Genomic DNA, 21259 nt, shown 5'->3' with positions numbered 1-21259 from the left:
TTCATCTTGTCTATCTTTCTGTGAATGTGGTTTTTGTTCCACAGGCTGCATGATTCCAATGGCAGACTCTGGGAGAGCTCACGCCAAGGAGTACTTCCCAGAACTTCTGCTGCCAGTGTCCTTGTCCCCACAGTGAGCCACAGTCACCCCCCGGCTCTGCAGGAGACCCTCCAACACTAGCAGGTAGGTCTGGTTCTGTATCCCCGGGTTCACTGCTCCTTCACCTGGGTCCCGATGCACACACTACTTTGTGTGTGCCCTCCAAGAGTGGAGTCTCTGTTTCCCCCAGTCCTGTCGAAGTCCTGCAATCAAATCCCACTAGCCTTCAAAGTCTGATTCTCTAGGAATTCTTCCTCCCGTTGCTGGACCCCCAGGTTGGGAAGCCTGACGTGGGGCTCAGAACCTTCACTCCAGTGGGTGAACTTCTGTGGTATAAATGTTCTCCAGTCTGTGAGTCACCCACCCAGCAGTTATGGGATTTGATTTTGCTGTGATTGCACCCCTCCTACTGTCTCATTGTCGCTTCTCCTTTGTCTTTGGGTGTGGGGTATCTTTTTTGGTGAGTTCCAGTGTCTTCCTGTCGATGACTGTCCAGCACCTAGTTGTGATTCTGGTGTTCTCTCAAGAGGGAGTGAGAGCACGTCCTTCTACTCCACCATCTTGGTTCAGGCCTCTTATGTACTTTATTTGCAAAACAATTTTAAAGTTTATTATCTACTATTTCCTTATAGTATATCTGTGGGGATTGAATATTAGTTTTGGCTTGTTGTTTTTTATTTTTAAAGATGTTAGATATTCCTAGTATTTTAGTCAGAAGGGGGATTCTACGGAGTGAGGTGCAGGAGGTGATTGAAGTGGCTTTTCTGGTTTCTCAGCTCAAGGTTTCCCTCTTTAGTTGCTACAACAAAGAGAAGTTGTTTCAATACATGGTACCATTTTGTGGCCAGTCTTTTTATGGTTCTTCATTCTTGATTATCAGTGATTAAAAGCCTACTTTTTAATCACTGGCTGCTGCTTTCAAAGGACACCTCCAATTTCCAGGTTGTTCCTCTCTTTCTACCCATGAATTGGTGTCTTCCTAGGTCTATTGATTCCAGTCCATGCACTTTGAAGCCTGTTCCATTCAGCTCCTCCATGTGAGTACTCTGAACTACTCCATCTCACTTTTGCCTTCAGCAGTTCCCTTAGGATGGGATTCCCTACTTCATACAGCAAGGTCATCTTTGTACTGATGTTATTTGGCCTCTGCCACTGCCAGCATGCCTCTGGACTTAAAAATTTTCCGTGCAATTTTTTTCTGGGTTCTATGCAATATTAGGGGTTCTGGCAACAACTCTGCCTGTCTTGTGTGCTTTTCCCTAATTACATGCAAATTGAAGTTTTTAGTCTTCTAGGTCTCCCAGTTACACTGCGGAAGTAATTGTAAGAGTTTTAATTTCCTCTCCTTTTACTATATGTCAATTTTAGTAGGAGGTTTCAGGTAATTCCAATGTAGGTGGCTACCATTATCCCAGGGAGCCTGAAACTCCTAGATTTCTTCAGCTTAATTTAAATGAAAAAATCTAAAATATTTAGAAGGAAATACAGGTGATCCTCTGTTTGAATTTAGGATATAGAAGATTTTCTCTAGCAAGACTTTCTTTAGAAAATTCTATTATTTGTCTTCTCAGGCTGCCATAACTATAGGCCATTTGGCTTAAATAACAAAAATTAATTTTTTTCACAGTTCTGTAGTTTGTAAATCCAAGATTAGGGGACCATCATGGTGAGGTTCTTGTGAGGGCTCTCTTCCTGGCTTGTAAGTAGATGCTTTCTTACTGTGGCCTCACATGACAGAGAGAGAGACAGAAACTCTCTGATGTCTCTTCCTATAAGGTACTAATCCCATCATGAGGGCCCCACACTGTCACCTCCTCTAAACCTAATTATCTTCCAAAGGCCCCCTCTCCAAATACCATCACATTGGAGATTGGGGACTCGACAAATGAATTTGAGGCTGGGTGAGACACAATTCAGTCCATAGCAAAGTGGAAGTCATATAGTGAGAGACTGGAAAATGCAACCACATTAAATTTAAGAATTTTTGCTTATCAAAAGTCATCATAAACAGACTCAAAAGAAAATAACAAATTGGAGGAAAGTATGTCTAATACAAATAATTGACAAAAGATTGCCATCCAAAATACTTGAAGAATATCAAGGAATCAATGGGGAAATGGCAAAAAATCTGACAGAAAAATGGGCAAAGACATAAATAGATATTTCATAAACAAACAAAATTCGATGGTCAATGAACATATGTAATAGATTCTAAACCTCACTTAATGTAATCCATGCAAACTTCATCTATGTAATCAAGGAAATGCTAATTAAAACCACAGTGAATATAAATATATACCCACAAAAATCAGCAAAAATATTTTATAAGTCAGGCAATGTGCAATGAAAAGAAATGAGCTATCAAGTCACAAAAAGACACAGATGTGACAGAAGTCAGGATAGTCATTATACCTTGGGGGTGAGGGTGGATAGCAACAGTAATAGGTATGATGATAGTTTCTGGGATAATATTCTGTTTTTCAATCTATGTGCTGGTTATACAGCTGTAAGCAGTAATTCACTTTGTAAAAATTTATTGAGTAGTAAAATATGATTTATGCATTTTATATGTATGTTATACAATAAAAATGTTGAAAATTTTTAAGTTAATTTTTAAAAAAGAAATAAAGTAGAAATCTACAAATCCCCAGGGCTGGAAGGAAAAAAGTTTATAAATCCAACAAGAAATAATAGAGAGGAGTAAAAAAAAATCAGATTAAAAAAAATATAAAAAATATGACATTAATAATTTTAGGCAAGCCAGTAATCACATGTTAAGTTGGGGGGAAATATATTTTTATATCATTTATAAGAGATATATTTAAAACAACATGACAAAGAAAAATTTTAAGTAAATGGATATACCACAAAAATACTAAGATTAAGAAAACAAAACAGAATTCAATTTAAAAAGATAATCAAAAAAGCAAGAGAGCAATTGTACATTGAAGGATAAGTAGAGTCTACTAAAATAATAATAACAGTAATAATAATATTTAATTGTATGGGCCAACTTTTTTTTTTTAATTATTATTATTATTTTTTTTGGTGAGAACATATAAGTTCTGCTCTCTTTGGACCAACTTGTTAAGGTTCAAGAATGCCCAGTTGATAGCACCTTTCTTCTCTTTACATGTTCTTAACCAATTCAGAAATAGAAGAAGCATCAGACAAATGAGACTAAATTAGCAAAGCTGATATTGGGGGAAATGGAGTTTTTTTCTATGGACACATAGGTGAGTGAATCCTGATAGTAGACACTCACATCAAATCAATCACCAGTATCATTAGACACTGGAGGTCTACTCTGTAAGGGCAGGTTCTTTACCACTAAGTTCATCACATATCCATAAGCAATTGAGCACACACTGTCTCTACAGAAAGGGCAGTGATGAAAAAAGGAAAGAAGAAACAGAACTGTGCATGTCCAGTTCATCCCTAAATCAACAGTTACTGAAGTTGCTCCCCAAGAAAAGAATGAGTAAGAAGGGTAGAAGAAGGTCAGTGGTGATATGCTAGTAATTGGGCCTCCATTTGGCAGAGACTTCTAATCGTCCCACATATTCATACTCCCTTTTTTAATAATAAAATTTTTTTTAAACTTTAGTTTTACTGGGTAGATGGATATCCAACTAGACACTATATTTCCAAAGTCTTCCCTGCAAGGTGATGGGGACATATAACTAAGTTCTGGCCAATGGAATAAAAATAAAAGAGTTTATTTTCACATACTCATCAAGTCTTTCAATGTTTAGGTACTCCACTGGCTGGGAGAGGATGAAAACTTTAGACTCAGAGTTGTAGTAGTCCTGAGGTAAGCAGCTCAGCTGTCTTCAGCTCTGCCCCCCTCAAGTCACAGGCATAAGCCACTGTATTTCAGGCTGTCTTAGTTATAGCTACTTAGCCACTACCTAAGTAACACAAAATAAGTACATGAAAGTATAGTGATGTCAACGTGTAAACCTAAGAACATTAGATTAGCTATCAATTTGTAGATAGTGATGGCAAAGGTATCGAATGATAGAAAGGTGATCATATTTATTGTGCTATGATAAATTGTCATCTTCTATAGACTGAAAGTTGGACTATACGCCCATAGAGTTCTATAATTTTAGCAGAACTTATTAGTGTGTGTTGGAAACAGCTTAATACTTTCAACAAATTTCTACTCAGGCTAATTAAAAGACATGGCTCTGGAAAAAAAAAAAAAAAAGGCACAGTTGGAGGCAAAGTCTCAACCTTCAGAACCTCAAATTAGCTGAAGGACGGGGACAAGAATGGTGGAGTAGAAAGATCCTGGGCTTGCCTCTTCCCACAGACACAGAACTACAGGACTACACCAGAACTACAACAACACATACAGCAACTATGTCTGACCATGACCTGAAGAACAGCAGAAAAGATTTTCCACAACTAAAAAGAAAGAGAAAAAACCACACTGAGACCAGTGGGAGAACTGGAGGGGCAGTCTAGCCGGGACCCACCGTCCCAGCTCAGTGACCCACAGGCTGGAGGGATATCATAACTATGGAGGGCCTTACTGGGGAGTGAGGGGTTCAAACCCCACCTTGAGCACCCCAGCCCCAAGGGGCCTGTGCCTGAAGACAAGCCCCCCATAATATCTGCAATTGATAAAAAAGAATAAAATTCCTAGGAATAAATTTGATCAAGAACGTGAAAGACCTGTACTTGGAAAACTATAAGACACTGATGAAAGAAGTTGAAGACTACACAAATAAATGGAAAGTTATATCTTGCTCATGGATTGGAAAAATTAATACTGTTAAATGTCTCTACTGCCCAAAGCAATCTACAGATTCAATGCAATCTCTATCAAAATACCAATGGCATTTTTCACAGAGCTAGAACAAGTAATCCTAAAATTTGTATGGAACCAAAAAAGACCCCAAAGAGCCAAAGAAATCCTGAGAAAGAAAAACAAAGCTGGTGGTACCATGTTCCTTGATTTCAAACTTATCTACAAGCTATAGTAATCAAAAGAGTACGATACTGTTTTGACAATTGCACCATAAGCAGACACATAGATCAGTGAAACAGAATAGAGAGCACAGAAATAAACCAACAATTATATGGTCAATAAATCTATGACAAAGGAGGCAAGAATATACAATGGGGAAAAGACAGCCTCTTCAATAAATGGTGTTGGGAAAACTGAAAAGCTACAATGCAAAAGAATCAAACTGGATCAATTTCTACACCATGTATAAAAATGAACTCAAAATGGATTAAAGACCTAAATTTAAGACCTGAAACCATAAAATTCCTAGAAGAAAACATAGGCCGTAAACTCTTAGACATTGGTCTTAGTAATATTTTTGTTGGATCTGTCTCCTCAGGCAAGGGCAACAAAAGGAAACATAAATGGGACTACATTAAACTAAAATCTTTTGCACAGTGAAGGAAACCATTAGCAACAAAAATAAAAGCAACCTACTGAATGGGAGAAGATATTTGCAAATGATATACCCAATAAGGGACTAATATCCAAAATATATAAAGAACTCCTACAACTCAAAATCACAGAAATAAAAATCAGATTAAAACATAGGCAGAGATATTTTTTCCAAGACATACAGATGGCCAACAGACACATGAAGAGAGGCTCAACATCACTAATCATCAGGGAAATATAAATCAAAACCACAATGAGATACCACCTCTCACCTGTCAGAATGGCTATCATTAAAATTACAACAAATAAAAAGTGTTGGCAGGGATGTGGGAAAAATGGAACCCTCATGCACTATTGGTGGGAACATAAATTGATGCAGCAATTTTGAAAAACAGTAGAGGTTCCTCAAAAAATTAAAAATAGAACTACCATGTGATCTAGCAATTCCACTTCTTATGACCATTTTTCTGAAGAAAACAAAAACACTAATTCAAAAAGATATATGCACTCCTACGTTCATTGCAGCACTATTTACAACAGCAAAGATATAGAAACCTAAGCATCTATCAATAGATGAATGCATAAAGAAGATGTGATATATATACACAATGAAATATTACTCAGCCATAAAAAGGAATTAAATCTTGCCATTTCCAGCAAATGGATGGATCTAGAAGACATTATGCTAAGTGAAATAAGTCAGACAGAGAAAGATGAACATCATATGATTTCATTTCTATGTGGAATCTAAAAAACAGAACAAATGAATAAACGAAACAGAAATAGATTCATAGATACAGAGAACAAACTGGTGGTTGCCAGAGGAGAAAAGGATGGGGGACTGGACTAAATAGGTAAAGGAGATTAAGAGATTAAAAACTTCAAGTTATAAGATGAATAAATCATGGGGATGTAATACACAGCTAAAAGAATATGGTTCAATAATGCCATAATAACTTTGTATGATGACAAAGGGTTACTAGACTTAACATGGTGATCATTTCATAATGTATCTAAATGTCAAATCACTATACTGCACACCTCAAAGTAAAACAATATTGTATGTCAAATAGAATTTTTTTTAAAAAATACATGTTTCTATTGCACCATTGTAAAAAAGAACCTCAAATTAGAGTTTTCTACGAGACAGTGAGAGGCAATGGGAGGCAAGCCAGCATTGAAAATCCACTGAAGAGTGCTGTGTTCCCACTGAAGCTTAAGGTTATTTTTGTTTTTTTCTTTTTTTTTTTTTATAACATCTTTATTGGAGTATAATTGCTTTACAATGGTGTGTTATTTTCTGCTTCATAACAAAGTGAATCAGTTATACATGTACATATGTTCCCATATCTCTTACCTCTTGCATCTCCCTCCCACCAACCCTCCCTATCCCACCCCTCTAGGTGGTCACAAAGCACAGAGCTGATCTCCCTGTGCTATGTGGCTGCTTGCCTCTAGCTATCTATTTTACGTTTGGTAGTGTATATATGTCCATGACACTCTCTCACTTTGTCACAGCTTACCCTTCCCCCTCCCCATATCCTCAAGTCCATTCTCTAGTAGGTCTGTGTCTTTATTCCCGTCTTGTCCCTAGGTTCTTCATGACCTTTTTTTTTTTCTTTTTTAGATTCCATATATATGTGTTAGCATACGGTATTTGTTTTTCTCTTTCTGACTTACTTCACTCTGTATGACAGTCTCTAGCTCCATCCACCTCACTACAAATAACTCAGTTTCATTCTTTTTTATGGCTGAGTAATACTCCATTGTATATATGTGCCACATCTTCTTTATCCATTCATCTATTGATGGACACTTAGGTTGCTTCCATGTCCTGGCTATTGTAAATAGAGCTGCAATGAACATTTTGGTACATGACTACTTCTGAATTATGGTTTTCTCAGGGTATATGCCCAGGAGTGGGATTGCTGGGTCGTATGGTAGTTCTATTTGTAGTTTTTTAAGGAACCCCCATACTGTTCTCCATAGTGGCTGTATCCATTGAAATTCCCACCAACAATGCAAGAGGGTTCCCTTTTCTCCACACCCTCTCTAGCATTTATTGTTTGTAGATTTTTTGATGATGGCCATTCTAACTGGTGTGAAGTGATACCTCATTGTAGTTTTGATTTTCATTTCTCTAATGATTAATGATGTTGAGCACTGTTTCATGTGTTTGTTGGCAATCTGTATATCTTCTTTGGAGAAAAGTCTATTTAGGTCTTCTGCCCATTTTTGGATTGGGTTTCTTGTTTTTTTGATATTGAGCTGCATGAGCTGCTTGTAAATTTTGGAGATTAATCCTTGGTCAGTTGCTTCATTGGCAAATATTTTCTCCCATTCTGAGGGTTGTCTTTTGGTCTTGTTTATGGTTTTCTTTGCTGTGCAAAAGCTTTTAAGTTTCATTAGGTCCCATTTATTTCTTTTTGTTTTTATTTCCATTTCTCTAGGAGGTGGGTCAAAAAGGATCTTGCTGTGATGTATGTCATAGAGTGTTCTGCCTATGTTTTCCTCTAAGAGTGTGATAGTGTCTGGCCTTACATTTAGGTCTTTAATCCATTTTGGGTTTATTTTTGTGTATGGTGTTAGGGAGTGTTCTAATTTCATACATTTACATGTACTTGTCCAGTTTTCCCAGCACCACCTATTGAAGAGGCTGTCTTTTCTCCACTGTATATTCTTGCCTCCTTTATCAAAGATAAGTTGACCATATGTGCGTGGCTTTATCTCTGGGCTTTCTATCCTGTTCCATTGATCTATATTTCTGTTTTTGTGCCAGTACCATACTGTCTTGATTACTGTAGCTTTGTAGTATAGGCTGAAGTCAGGGAGCCTGATTTCCTCCAGCTCCGTTTTTCTTTCTCAATATTGCTTTGGCTATTCAGGGTCTTTTGTGTTTCCATTCAAATTGTGAAATTTTTTGTTCTAGTTCTGTGAAAAATGCCAGTGATAGTTTGATAGGCATTACACTGAATCTGTAGATTGCTTTGGATAGTAGAGTCATTTTCACAATGTTGATTCTTCCAATCCAGGAACATGGTATATCTCTCCATCTGTTGGTATCATCTTTAATTTCTTTCATCAGTGTGTTATAATTTTCTGCATACAGGTCTTTTGTCTCCTTAGGTAGGTTTATTCCTAGCTATTTTATTCATTTTGTTGCAATCGTAAATGGGAGTATTTTCTTAATTTCACTTTCAGATTTTTCACCATTAGTGTATAGGAATGCTAGAGATTTCTGTGCATTAATTTTGTATCCTGCTACTTTACCAAATTCATTGATTAGCTCTAGGAGTTCTCTGGTAGCAACTTTAGGATTCTCTATGTATAGTATCATGTCATCTGCAAACAGTGACAGCTTAACTTCTTCTTTTCCAATTTGGATTCCTTTTATTTCTTTTTCTTCTCTGACTGCTGTGGCTAAAACTTCCAAAACTATCTTGAATAACAGTAGTGAGAGTGGGCAACCTTGTCTTGTTCCTGATCTTAGTGGAAATGGTTTCAGTTTTTCACCATTGAGGATGATGTTGGCTGTGGGTTTGTCATATATGGCCTTTATTATGTTGAGCAAAGTTCCCTCTATGCCTAATTTCTGCAGGGTTTTTATCATAAATGGGTGTTGAATTTTGTCGAAAGGTTTCTCTGCATCGATTGAGATGATCATATGGTTTTCTCCTTCAATTTCTTAATATGGTGTATCATATTGATTGATTTGCATATATTGAAGAATCCTTGCATTCCTGGAATAAACCCCACTTGATCATGGTGTATGATACTTTTAATGTGCTGTTGGATTCTGTTTGCCAGTATTTTGTTGAGGATTTTTGCATCATGTTCATAAGTGATATTGCCCTGTAGTTCTCTTTCTTTGTGACATCTTTGTCTGCTTTTGGTATCAGGGTGATGGTGGCCTCATAGAATGAGTTTGGGGGTGTTCCTCCCTCTGCTATATTTTGGAAGAGTTTGAGAAGGAGAGGTGTTAGCTCTTCTCTAAATGTTTGAAAGAATTCGCATGTGAAGCCATCTGGTCCTGGGCTTTTGTTTGTTGGAAGATTTTTAATCACAGTTTCAATTTCAGTGCTTCTGATCGGACTGTTCATATTTTCTATTTCTTCCTGGTTCAGTCTTGGAAGATTGCACATTTCTAAGAATTTGTCCATTTCTTCCAGGTTGTCCATTTTATTGGCATAGAGTTGCTCGTAGTAATCTCTCATGATCCTTTGTATTTCTGCAGTGTCAGTGGTCACTTCTCCTTTTTCATTTCTAATTCTATTGATTTGAGTCTTCTCCCTTTTTTCCTTAATGAGTCTGGCTAATGGTTTATCAATTTTGTTTATCTTCTCAAAGAACTTGCTTTTAGTTTTATTGATCTTTGCTATTGTTTCCTTCATTTCTTTTTCATTTATTTCTGATCTGGTTTTTATGATTTCTTTCCTTCTGCTAACTTTGGGAGTTTTTTGTTCTTCTTTCTCTAATTGCTTTAGGTGTAAGGTTAGGTTGTTTATTTGAGATGTTTCTTGTTTCTTGTTTCTTGAGGTAGGATTGTATTGCTATAAACTTCCCTCTTAGAACTGCTTTTGCTGTATCCCATAGGTTTTGGGTCATCGTGTTTTCATTGTCATTTGCTTCTAGGTATTTTTTGATTTCCTCTTTGATTTCTTCAGTGATCTCTTGGTTATTAGGTAGTGTATTGTTTAGCCTCCATGTGTTTGTATTTTTTACAGATTTTTTCCTGTAATTGATATCTACTCTCATAGTGTTGTGGTCAGAAAAGATACTTGATACGATTTCAATATTCTTAAGTTTACCAAGGCTTGATTTGTGACCCAAGATATGATCTATCCTGGAGAATCTTCCATGAGCACTTGAGAAGAATGTGTATTCTGTTGTTTTTGGATGGAATGTCTATAAATATCAATTAAACCTATCTGGTCTACTGTGTCATTTAAAGCTTCTGTTTCCTTATTTATTTTCATTTTGGATGATTTGTCCATTGTTGAAAGTGGGGTGTTAAAGTCCCCTACTATGATTGTGTTACTGTCGATGTCCCCTTTTATGGCTGTTAGTATTTGCCTTATGTATTGAGGTGCTCCTATGTTGGGTGCATAAATATTTACAATTGTTATATCTTCTTCTTGGATCGATCCCTTGATCATTACATAGTGTCCTTCTTTGTCTCTTGTAATAGTCTTTATTTTAAAGTCTATTTTGTCTGATATGAGAATTGCTACTCCAGCTATCTTTTGATTTCCATTTGCATGGAATATCTTTTTCCATTCCCTCACTTTCAGTCTGTATGTGTCCCTAGGTCTGAAGTGGATCTCTTGTAGACAGCATATATACGGGTCTTGTTTTTGTATCCATTCAGCCAGTCTATGTCTTTTGGTTGGAGCATTTAATCCATTTACACTGAAGGTAGTTATGGATATGTATGTTCCTATTCCCATTTTCTTAATTGTTTTGGGTTTGTTATTGTAGGTCTTTTCCTTCTCTTGTGTTTCCTGCCTAGAGAAGTTCTTTTAGCATGTGTTGTAATGCTGGTTTGGTGGTGCTGAATTCTCTTAGCTTTTGCTTGTCTGTAAAGGTTTTCATTTCTCCATCAAATCTGAATGAGATTCTTGCTGGGTAGAGTAATCTTGGTTGTAGGCTTTTCCCTTTCATCACTTTAAATATGTCCTGCCACTCCCTTCTGGCTTGCACAGTTTCTGCTGAAAGATCACCTGCTAACCTTATGGGGATTCCCTTGTGTTTTATTTGTTGCTGCTTTTAATATTTTTTCTTTGTTTTTAATTTTTGACAGTTTGATTAATATGTGTCTTAGAGATTTCCTCCTTGGATTTATCCTGTATGGGACTCTCTGTGCTTCCTGGACTTGATTGACTATTTCCTTTCCCATATTAGGGAAGTTTTCAGCTATAATCTCTTCAAATATGTTCTCAGTCCCTTTCCTTTTCTCTTCTTCTTCTGGGACCCCTATAATTCAAATGTTGGTGTGTTTAATGTTGTCCCAGAGGCCTCTGAGACTGTCCTCAATTCTTTTCTTTTGTCTTGATTCTGCTCTGCAGTAGTTATTTCCACTATTTTATCTTCCAGGTCACTTATCCATTCTTCTGCCTCAGTTATTCTGCTATTGATTCCTTCTAGAGAATTTTAATTTCATTTATTGTGTTTTTCATCACTGTTTGTTTGCTCTTTAGTTCTTCTAGGTCCTTGTTAAACGTTTCTTGTATTTTCTCCATTCTATTTCCAAGATTTTGGATCATCTTTACTGTCATTACTGTGAATTCTTTTTCAGGGAGACTGTCTATTTCTTCTTCATTTGTTAGGTCTGGTGGGTATTTGCCTTGCTCCTTCATCTGCTGTGTGTTTCTCTGTTTTCTCATTTTGCTTAACTTACTGTGTTTGGGGTCTCCTTTTTTTTTTTTTTTTTTTTTTTTAAAGGATTTTCTTATTTATTTATTTATTTATTTATTTATTTTTGGCTGTGTTGGGTCTTCGGTTCGTGCGAGGGCTTTCTCCAGTTGCGGCAAGCGGGGGCCACTCTTCATCGCGGTGCGGGGACCGCCCTTCATCGCGGTGTGCGGGCCTTTCTCTATCGCGGCCCCTCCCGTCATGGGGCACAGGCTCCAGACGCGCAGGCTCAGCAATTGTGGCTCACGGGCCCAGCTGCTCCGTGGCATGTGGGATCTTCCCAGACCAGGGCTCGAACCCGTGTCCCCTGCATTAGCAGGCAGATTCTCAACCACTGCGCCACCAGGGAAGCCCTGGGGTCTCCTTTTCACAGGCTCATAGTTCCCGTTGTTGTTGGTGTCTGTCCCCAGTGGCTAAGGTTGGTTCAGTGGGTTGTGTAGGCTTCCTTGTGGAGGGGACTAGTGCCTGTGTTCTGGTGGATGAGGCTGGATCTTGTCTTTCTCGTGGGTAGGTTGATGTCTGGTGGTGTTTTTTGGGGTGTCTGTGGCCTTATTATGATTTTAGGCAGCCTCTCTGCTGATGGGTGGGGTTGTGTTCCTGTCTTGCTAGTTGTTTGGCATAGGGTGTCCAGCACTGTAGCTTGCTGGTCGTTGAGTGAAGCTGGGTCTTGGCGTTGAGATGAAGATCTCTGGGAGATTTTTGCCGTTTGATATTACGTGGAGCTGGGAGGTCTCTTGTGCACCAGTGTCCTGAACTTGGCTCTCCCACCTCAGAGGCACAGCCCTGACACCTGGCTGGAGCACCAAGAGCCTTTCATCCACACAGCTCAGAATAAAAGGGAGGAAAAAAAGAAAGAAAGAAGAAAGAAGATAAAATAAAATAAAGTAAAATAATATAAAATAAAGTTATTAAAATAAAAAATAATTATTAAGTAAAAAATTTTTTAAAGTAATAAAAAAAACCAGTCAGACAGATCCCTAGGACAAATGGTAAAAGCAAAGCTATACAGACAAAATCACACACAGAAGCATACACATACACACACAAAAAGAGAAAAAGGGAAAAAAATATATATATATCGTTGTTCCCAAAGTCCACCTCAATTTGGGATGATTTGTTGTCTATTCAGGTATTCCACAGATGCAGGGCATATCAAGTTGTTTGTGGAGCTTTACTCCGCTGCTTCTGAGGCTGCTGGGAGAGATTTCCCTTTCTCTTCTTTGTTCGCACAGCTCCCGGTGTTCAGCTTTGGATTTGGACCCGCCTCTGCGTGTAGGTCGCCTGAGGGCGTCTGTTCCCGCTCAGACAGGAGGGGGTTAAAGGAGCAGCTGCTTCGGGGGCTCTGGCTCACTCAGGCCGTGGGGAGGGAGGGGTATGGAGGAGGCGGGGCGAGCCTGCGGCGTCAGAGGCGTCGTGACGTTGCACCAGCCCGAGGCGCGCCGTGCATTCTCCCGGGGATGTTGTCCCTGGATCACAGGACCCTGGCAGTGGCGGGCTGCACAGGCTACCAGGAGGGGAGGTGTGTATAGTGACCTGTGCTCGCACACAGGCTTCTTGGTGGCAGCAGCAGCAGCCTTAGCGTCTCACGCCCGTCTCTGGGGTCCGCTCTGACAGCCACGGCTCGCGCCCGTCTCTGGGGCTCCTTTAAGTGGCGCTCTGACTCCCCTCTCCTCACGCACGAGGAAACAAAGAGGCAAGAAAAAGTCTCTTGCCTCTTCGGCAGCTGCAGACTTTTTCCCGGACTCCCTCCCGGCTAGCTGTGGCGCACTAACCTCTGCAGGCTGTGATCACGCCGCCAACCCCAGTCCTCTCCCTGCGAGCCAACCGTAGCCTGAGCCTCAGCTCCCAGCCCCGCCCGCCCCGGCGGCTAAGCAGACAAGCCTCTCGGGCTGCTGAGTGCTGCTCGGCGCCGAGCCTCTGTGCGGGAACCTCTCCGCTTTGCCCTCCACACCCCTGTGGCTGCGCTCTCCTCCGTGGCTCCGAAGCTTCCCCCTCCCCCACCCGCAGTCTCCGCCCGCGAAGGGGCTTCCTAGTGCGTGGAAACCTTTCCTCCTTCACGGCTCCCTCCCACTGCTGCAGGCCCCGTCCCTATTCTTTTGTCTCTGCTATTTCTTTTTTCTTTTGCCCTACCCAAGTACGTGGGGAGTTTCTTACCTTTTGGGAGGTCTTCTGCCAGCGTTCAGTGGGTGTTCTGTAGGAGTTGTTCCACATGTAGATGTAGTTCTGATGTATTTGTGGGGAGGGAGGTGACCTCCGCGTCTTACTCTTCCGCCATCTTGAAGCCTCTCCTGAAGCGTAAGTTTTCACGTGGCATTAAGGTAGCCAAAGTAAAACTGAGGTAAAAACAATGGGTCAGGCAAAAGTCCTGATGTAATAAAAGAGGAAAGCTGGAGGTCTTAATTTTTCTAAAGGACATCTTTGAACATACAAACTAGGACCTTACTAAGTCAGAGAAGGCAGTTATATTACAAAAAAATATACTTGACACTCAAAAGCATGTGACTGTTTCATTCCCCGAAATAATCCCACTAGAGGCAAGCCATGTCAGTAGGACGCAGGTGGTGAAAGCTGTTCAACTTCCAGTACTACTTCTGACGTGGCTACAAAAGGAAATGGAGTAATGTTTGCCCTCAGAGGGCACATCCAGAGGCCACACTGAATAATGGACTTAGGGAGTTCTGCCCAAGGAGCAGAATCAATGTCTAAAGGAAGAAATCTCTCTGTGACCAGGGAGTCAGAGCAAGTCCTTCCCAGCAAGAATTCTTTATTGCTATCGTGCAGGAAGTGTGTGCTTCCTGTTCTTCCCTCTTCTATATAAGAATTATTTTAAGTTAACTAGTTCAAACTCACCACTGTGCATAAGGTGTGTTAGAAGGGCTGCAAATAACACATCAATCACAGGACCACAGGGAGCAATTCTTTGATCTGGACACAATCAGTGTATAGGACTTGGCATTGTTTACCTCAGGGAGGCTTGAGTATGTTCCAGGTTGGAAAGAAGGACAGGCCTGGGTATGTGGGAGCCAAGTAGAGCAGGCTGGGGCAGTGACAGCTAGTTGTCCACTAATTTCCCTTCCTCCCTTCTTCAATTATAGAACTGAATGACAGCTGTCTACTCATACTAGACAAAACATTAATATCCAGAATCCACAGAGAGTTTTTAAAAGTAAAAAACATAAAGAAAGAACAACTCAGTAGAATAACGGGGTTCTTCTGGCTAGAGATGGCCAATTGAACTCATGAATTACCGGTGAATTCCCCTCCCAGTCTTCCCTTCACTCCCATAATATCAAATAAACAAGAGTGACGGGATCAAAAAAAGAGGGAAAAAAGGTTCAGCTCACAAAGGCAACAGGATCAGGAGAAGAGTCCAGCAACAGTACCTTGGAAGCTGGAAAGCCAGGGACAGTGGTAAAGAAATCCTAAGTAAACTGAATCCTAAGTGAGCAGTGGGGGAAATTGAAACACATCACTATTTTGGCTGCAAACCCTCCCGGGAGGCTTAAGAATGGCAGCTGAAGGTAGCTCAGGAGCTGAGGCTGAAGATGGAGTTAAAATGGAAGATTCTTTTAAAGTCAGTTTAGGAAACAACAGACTGAACAATCTCTTACTTCGCTTCACGCAGTGGGCAACTGCTCCCTCACCAAGTAAATGCCCCAGCTTCTGCCTGCCTCTCACCTTTTTCTCTCCCACCAGGGCCTCCAGTAAAGACTGAAGGATTATTCTCTGGAGAGTAGGGCAGAAGGCCTCTAGACCAGGAAATAGCAGGTATTGCTGAGGAAGCAGGAGGACTATATGTGTTTACACCACGAGTGCTGAGAACTACAAGCTGCTTTTTATGTAAAATCTTAGTCTCAGAACACTGCTACATCTTCTGGTCTATCTTTACTTGAATATATTTCATAAATATATATATATGCACATAAGTATATTTGCTTTTGACTCAAACTGAGACTTTTTTTTTTCTGTTCACATGCTGGCTTAATTCATTTATCTTTTTTAAAATAAGTGATTCATCTGGCCTTACTTATATCTGACATATAATTTTACATATGTTTTGAATGCTGCCTTGATGTTATTTTTGTTGCCAGTGTTTTTTTATACAAATATATATTTTTTGCCTCTATGTTTTGTTTCTGTGAAGTGTGTATCTCATTTCCATTCTTTATTTATTGACCTTAAGGCTTTGAAAGGCTGCATTAAATTTGTATTGCAATTAAAATGAGTCAAGAATGAAACGGCATAATTTGTATATTGCCTTCTTCCTTCTAATGTGTTAAATTTCTGTCTGACTACATGTGCCCTAACGGTTTACCACCAACCTCCTCCTGATCTGTGTTAGATTAAACTAGGGTTTTAAATCCAGGTAAATGTTCTATCATCTTTTCTTTGTATTTATTTTTATTTCGAGAATAATTTTGTTCACTTTATTCACTGTTTAAACAGATTCATAGCAATTTGAGTTTTATTGATTTAGTTTATCAGTCAGAGTCCAACAACAACAAAGAAAAGTAGGAACCACTTTGCCTTAAGACACAAAGAATGCATCTTTAGAGAACTGGCTGCACAGATGAAGGGCAGGCTGAGAAGCCAAGTAAAAGACAGTGAAGTAATGCAGAGATCAGCAAAAGCTAGGAGCCACTATTGTCCCCAGACTGGAGGAACAAGAGGAAGAGGCAGTGACACTGGCCTAGGTCACCCGTGGTAACCATAGTAGGCCTGTCCAGAAAGGACTGGAATCATCAAGGAAATGCAGCATCTGCCAGTTATACCACAGAGGACGCAGAGGAAGCTACTTTCCTTCATTCATTTAATTTTCCTCTAGGGCCTATCATTGGCTAAACCTCAACCAGAAGTGGGCCGACAAGGGATATTGACAAGAATTAGACCCATGATATATGGTAGAGCAAGGAGAGGGCAAGGAATGGACCTGAGGACTGAGAGACCCAGGGCTTCCACTGTCCACTTACTTCTATTACTCAGCATCTCTTCTCATTATTCTTCTCATATTTAATAACTAAATGATTTCACCTAACATCAAATGCCTATCCATTGTACAAATATAGATAATATCACCCTCTTCCCCCTAAAAAGGGGAGACACTAAGGACTATTAGTCATTGAATCAAATTCAAGTTTAGGATCTCCAAGATAACTGGTTCTTACCTTGAAGACCTACATATGTTTCCTTATGGCCACGACTTAAATAAATTTAAGTGTCAACATCACATCTCATACAAAATAATAGTGGAAGGAAAAGAGGGACAGTCACTGAGAAATATACACGTTAAGGACATATTCATAGCTGCTATAATTCTAGAGTCTGTACCTAGTTCCAAGGCCATATTCATAAGACTTTTCTTCTTCTTGCTATTTTGTTTCTCTTGCTCCCAACAATGCCTCAGGTGGTTGGTGTTTTTAACAATGGGATAATCTAAGCCTTAATTCCTGATGTGTCTGAGTCCTTAGGGTTCCTGCCCTTATTGGGCTGCTCTATGATTCCATTAACATTTACTATCAGACACGGAATTACTAAGAGGTAACTCAGTTAATTCCTGGGTTTGCAGAAATAATATCAACTGCTTCCATTTGTAAAAGCAATCCAGTTGTCGCCTTTGTAATTGAGATCAATCACCTAGATTCCTTCTCTACCTGTTAATTTTGTGGTTGAAAAGGCCCCAAATACCTAGGTGGTAGTCTGAACCTCTAGTTTGATAGGACCGCTATTTCTTCTTCTACAACAAACATTCCACCATGGGAATAAAGAACTTACTGCTACATGACTCTTGTGGTGAAATTAGTTCCTTGGATAGAAGCAATGTGTAGAATACCATTATGATGAATAAAGCTTTCTCTAAGTCCTCAGTTGTTGTTTGCAGGAGCATTATTGTGAATAAGGAAGGAAAATCAAAACTGAGAGTAAGTATCGATTCCGTTGAGAACAAATCACTGCCTTCTTCATGATGGAAGAGAGAATTGTTATTGACTTACCCCTAAGTGCTTAGCTGGTCTCCTTGGGAAATGGAGCCATATTCAGCCCCTAGGACTGGCCTCTGCTATTGGTAAGTTGGGCAGCAAGCAGGGGCAATAGCCATATCAGCCTTGATGAGAGGGAGGCCGTGTTGTTGAATCCATGCAAAGTCTCCATCCCGGCACCATAGTCGCTTTATACAAAGTTATAGGCTGCCTGGGGAAAGAGACTAGCCAACATTCCTAAGATGAGCCAACTTGTTCAAATGACTTTTGAAAGCCTCCTCTGCAGTGGCTATATTTTTATGGGAAGTCACATGGGACACAATATCATCCCTCCCTGTACCCATTACAACAGGAACATTCACAAACATCTTCTCTAGAGCCCTCTAGATCAATCATCCAATCCTGTTTTTCCAAGTTCATCACCAAGTCAAGCCATTAGTTGCTACCCATGAGTAAGATCCTTAGGCCATGCCTCACCTCCTTCCAGGCAAAGTGGAAAAGTTTATATATTGCCTGATTTTTGCCATTCACCAGACAGCCTCCTCTGAGTGCTCAAGCAAAACAGCAACAGACCATTGCCAGCTGGTACCAGCTTACCCTGCGGAACTCTCTGTAAACAAGACCTGAGTTTTTGCTTCCTTATACGTCAGCTATTTGCAAGAAACTCTCTATGAGGCCATAAGTGTGGGTAGAAGAAATCGTGACAATGCAGCATGAGTAGGTGTCGTGAGAGCCTGAGCCACTTGTCCATACAGTTTTCTTGTTCTTTCCATGCCTTCATGAGTCTAATACAGACCATAATATTTCGATTTCATCATGACTGATCCTGCACAATCTTATGGATAAATCTGATAACCCCTAATGCATGGCAGACATCTCAGCGTCTTGGTGTCCAGTGTTCTAGCACTCGGCCTCTACCAGGTCTCAATGGCAAGTCAGGAGTGGCTTCTCAAAATGAAATAGTTATCAGCAGAAGACTTCCCCCAAACACTAGGGAACTGTGTCATGCATCTTTTAATGTCGTTGCCAGAGGTTATATTATGGCATTTTTATGTGTCACTGATACTTGGAGCACCATTTAATCTTACGGACGACAGGGCACTTCCAATAGCCTGAACCTGCTGCAGAGCCTTCTTTTGTTGTGTTCTCACTCAAAACATGAAGTATTATGAATCACTCAATAAATGGATCAGAGCTTCACTCCCAGAAGGCCTCTATAGGAGTCTGCCAAGTGTTGTACTATTTTTTTAATGATAGTCGGTACAAAGCACAACATCTTACCTTCTTACTTGGGAAAATATATCACGAAGTACTTAAGACTTTGGACTCCCCAAAACTTACTGTACTGGCAGGCCCCCAGATGGGACTGATTTCTTAAACTCTAGCACATATGCATCCAACCAAAGTATCTAGTACACTTGTTATTTCTCAAAACTCCAATCTGCACGATGTCATCAATATAGTCCTCCATAGCGTGATGTTCGGAAAGATGTTCAAATGCTCAGTGTTGGAGCCTGTTACCATGCATTGGTTACCAATCCCAGGGGAGGACTCTGTGCATGGCATCTTGGTGTCAGAATCACCAAGAAGAACACAGTCCAGTCAAGCACGGGGTGGAACAATGTTTTACTTACATAGGGAACAGCCAGAACAACATCAGCTGCTACAGTGGACAACAGTCCCCCGTGGCCAGCGGGTCACTCCCCGTGGCCAATGCAGGGCAGTCTGTGCCATGCTAGAAAGACCCCATCCCCTCCCAGTGGAGGACAGATATGACAGTGGGGTTGACCAAGTGCTATATGAAGCACAGACTTCAAGAAAAGATAAAAGAGCATTCTTTGAGCCTGAAGCAGGGAACGATACTCTTATACAAGGTGAAGATCTTGGCATAGGCTGTGTGAACTATTTATCTCTTGGTAAGGAAGTGCTGCAAGCCCAAGGCCTACTTTTGGCTGAGGGGGCATTGAAAGACTGAGTATATGAGACTGTCCTTCCCAGTGATCAACTTCCCACTAGACTGTATGAGGAAAGAGATTTGAAAAGACATAACCTTGAGGTGAAACAGTAAAGGTGCGCTTCTATTCGTGTCAGGTGAAAATGATATGCTTCTCATCATTTTGCCAGTTCCTATGATGCGGTAGATTTCTTGCAAACATGGACGCAATAATTCTTCACATCCGTATATGACACTTCTTGGCAATAGGACTTTGCCATTCTTCACATGAAGGAGCATATATTTCTCTACCCCTCAGTTGTGAACTGGCCTTGTAACTTGCATTGACCAACAGAATGAAATAAAGTGATGCTGTAAGACTTCTAAATCTAAGTCTCAAGAGGCCTTAAAGTTTCTGCTCTCACCATCTTTCTACGTAGTCTGACTTGTGCAGAAGCCATTAAAAATGATACGAAGGGCTATGATAACCTTTCGTTTTACTGTTTTGGAGGTAAGGGGCAGCTCCAGGGGTTTCTCTTGTCCTGCATTCCTATCATAATAGCTCTCACTTCACACATAGGGAGGCAATGTGGAGATTTTTCAGTGGCCAAGAATGTTTATTCCAACTCTGCATTCAGGATCTGAGAAGGTAACTACAGGGAGGGTCTGTGGGCCTACTGGGCCCTTTGGCAGACGAAATCAAGCTTGTAAAATTTTCAATACAAAAGTGACATTTTGTCACTTCCACTAGGAGCCCAAATACATGCCCACGCCTAACTACAAGGGGGCTGGGAGACATACAGAAGAATACAGATATTTGTCGAGCAGTAAATTCTCTGCCACAACTGTCCAGTGCCTTTTGTTGGAAGAAAAGAAACTAGCTTCAGTTTTATTCTTCTGTAGGTAACTTTGTTGGTTTTGTTTTGTTTTCTTAGATATTTTATGGTATTTTTTTCCTTTATCTTTGTTGTTTAAATGTTTCCCAAGGTGAATGTAAATATAGATTTATTTTCATTGATTTTGCTGGGAACATAACCTGTTACCATTAGTCTCTATTTCCTACCTGATTGTTTTCTGAAAGTCACTGTCTCTGGATGGTTGTGTCAGTGTCAATGATGAAAAAGAAGACAGAAAAAACCAAGGGTCAGAGGCAAGAAAGTATTTACACCGTACAGATCAAAGTAGGAGAGTAGAGGAAGAATAATACTTTCTTTTGGTTAGCTCAGACCTTGAATTTTTCAGTCCGTTGACAGAGTGGGAAAGTTATATATTATCTTTCTGATTTTTATAAATAGCGAGGCAAAAATCTCAGTGTGCTATGATGTTAAGCCAAATTGGGGTTTTAAAAAGTTAGTTCTATCTGCCTTATAGGAAAGAAGGATTTTCATAGTTTCCAACTATAGGTTATTTGTACTTTTCAGCTCTGTA

This window comes from Balaenoptera acutorostrata, chromosome 5, assembly GCF_949987535.1.
Source record: "Balaenoptera acutorostrata chromosome 5, mBalAcu1.1, whole genome shotgun sequence".
In the NCBI taxonomy this organism is placed as follows: domain Eukaryota; kingdom Metazoa; phylum Chordata; class Mammalia; order Artiodactyla; family Balaenopteridae; genus Balaenoptera; species Balaenoptera acutorostrata.
The sequence above is the reverse complement of the archived record's forward strand: the minus strand, read 5'-3'. Positions refer to the sequence as shown.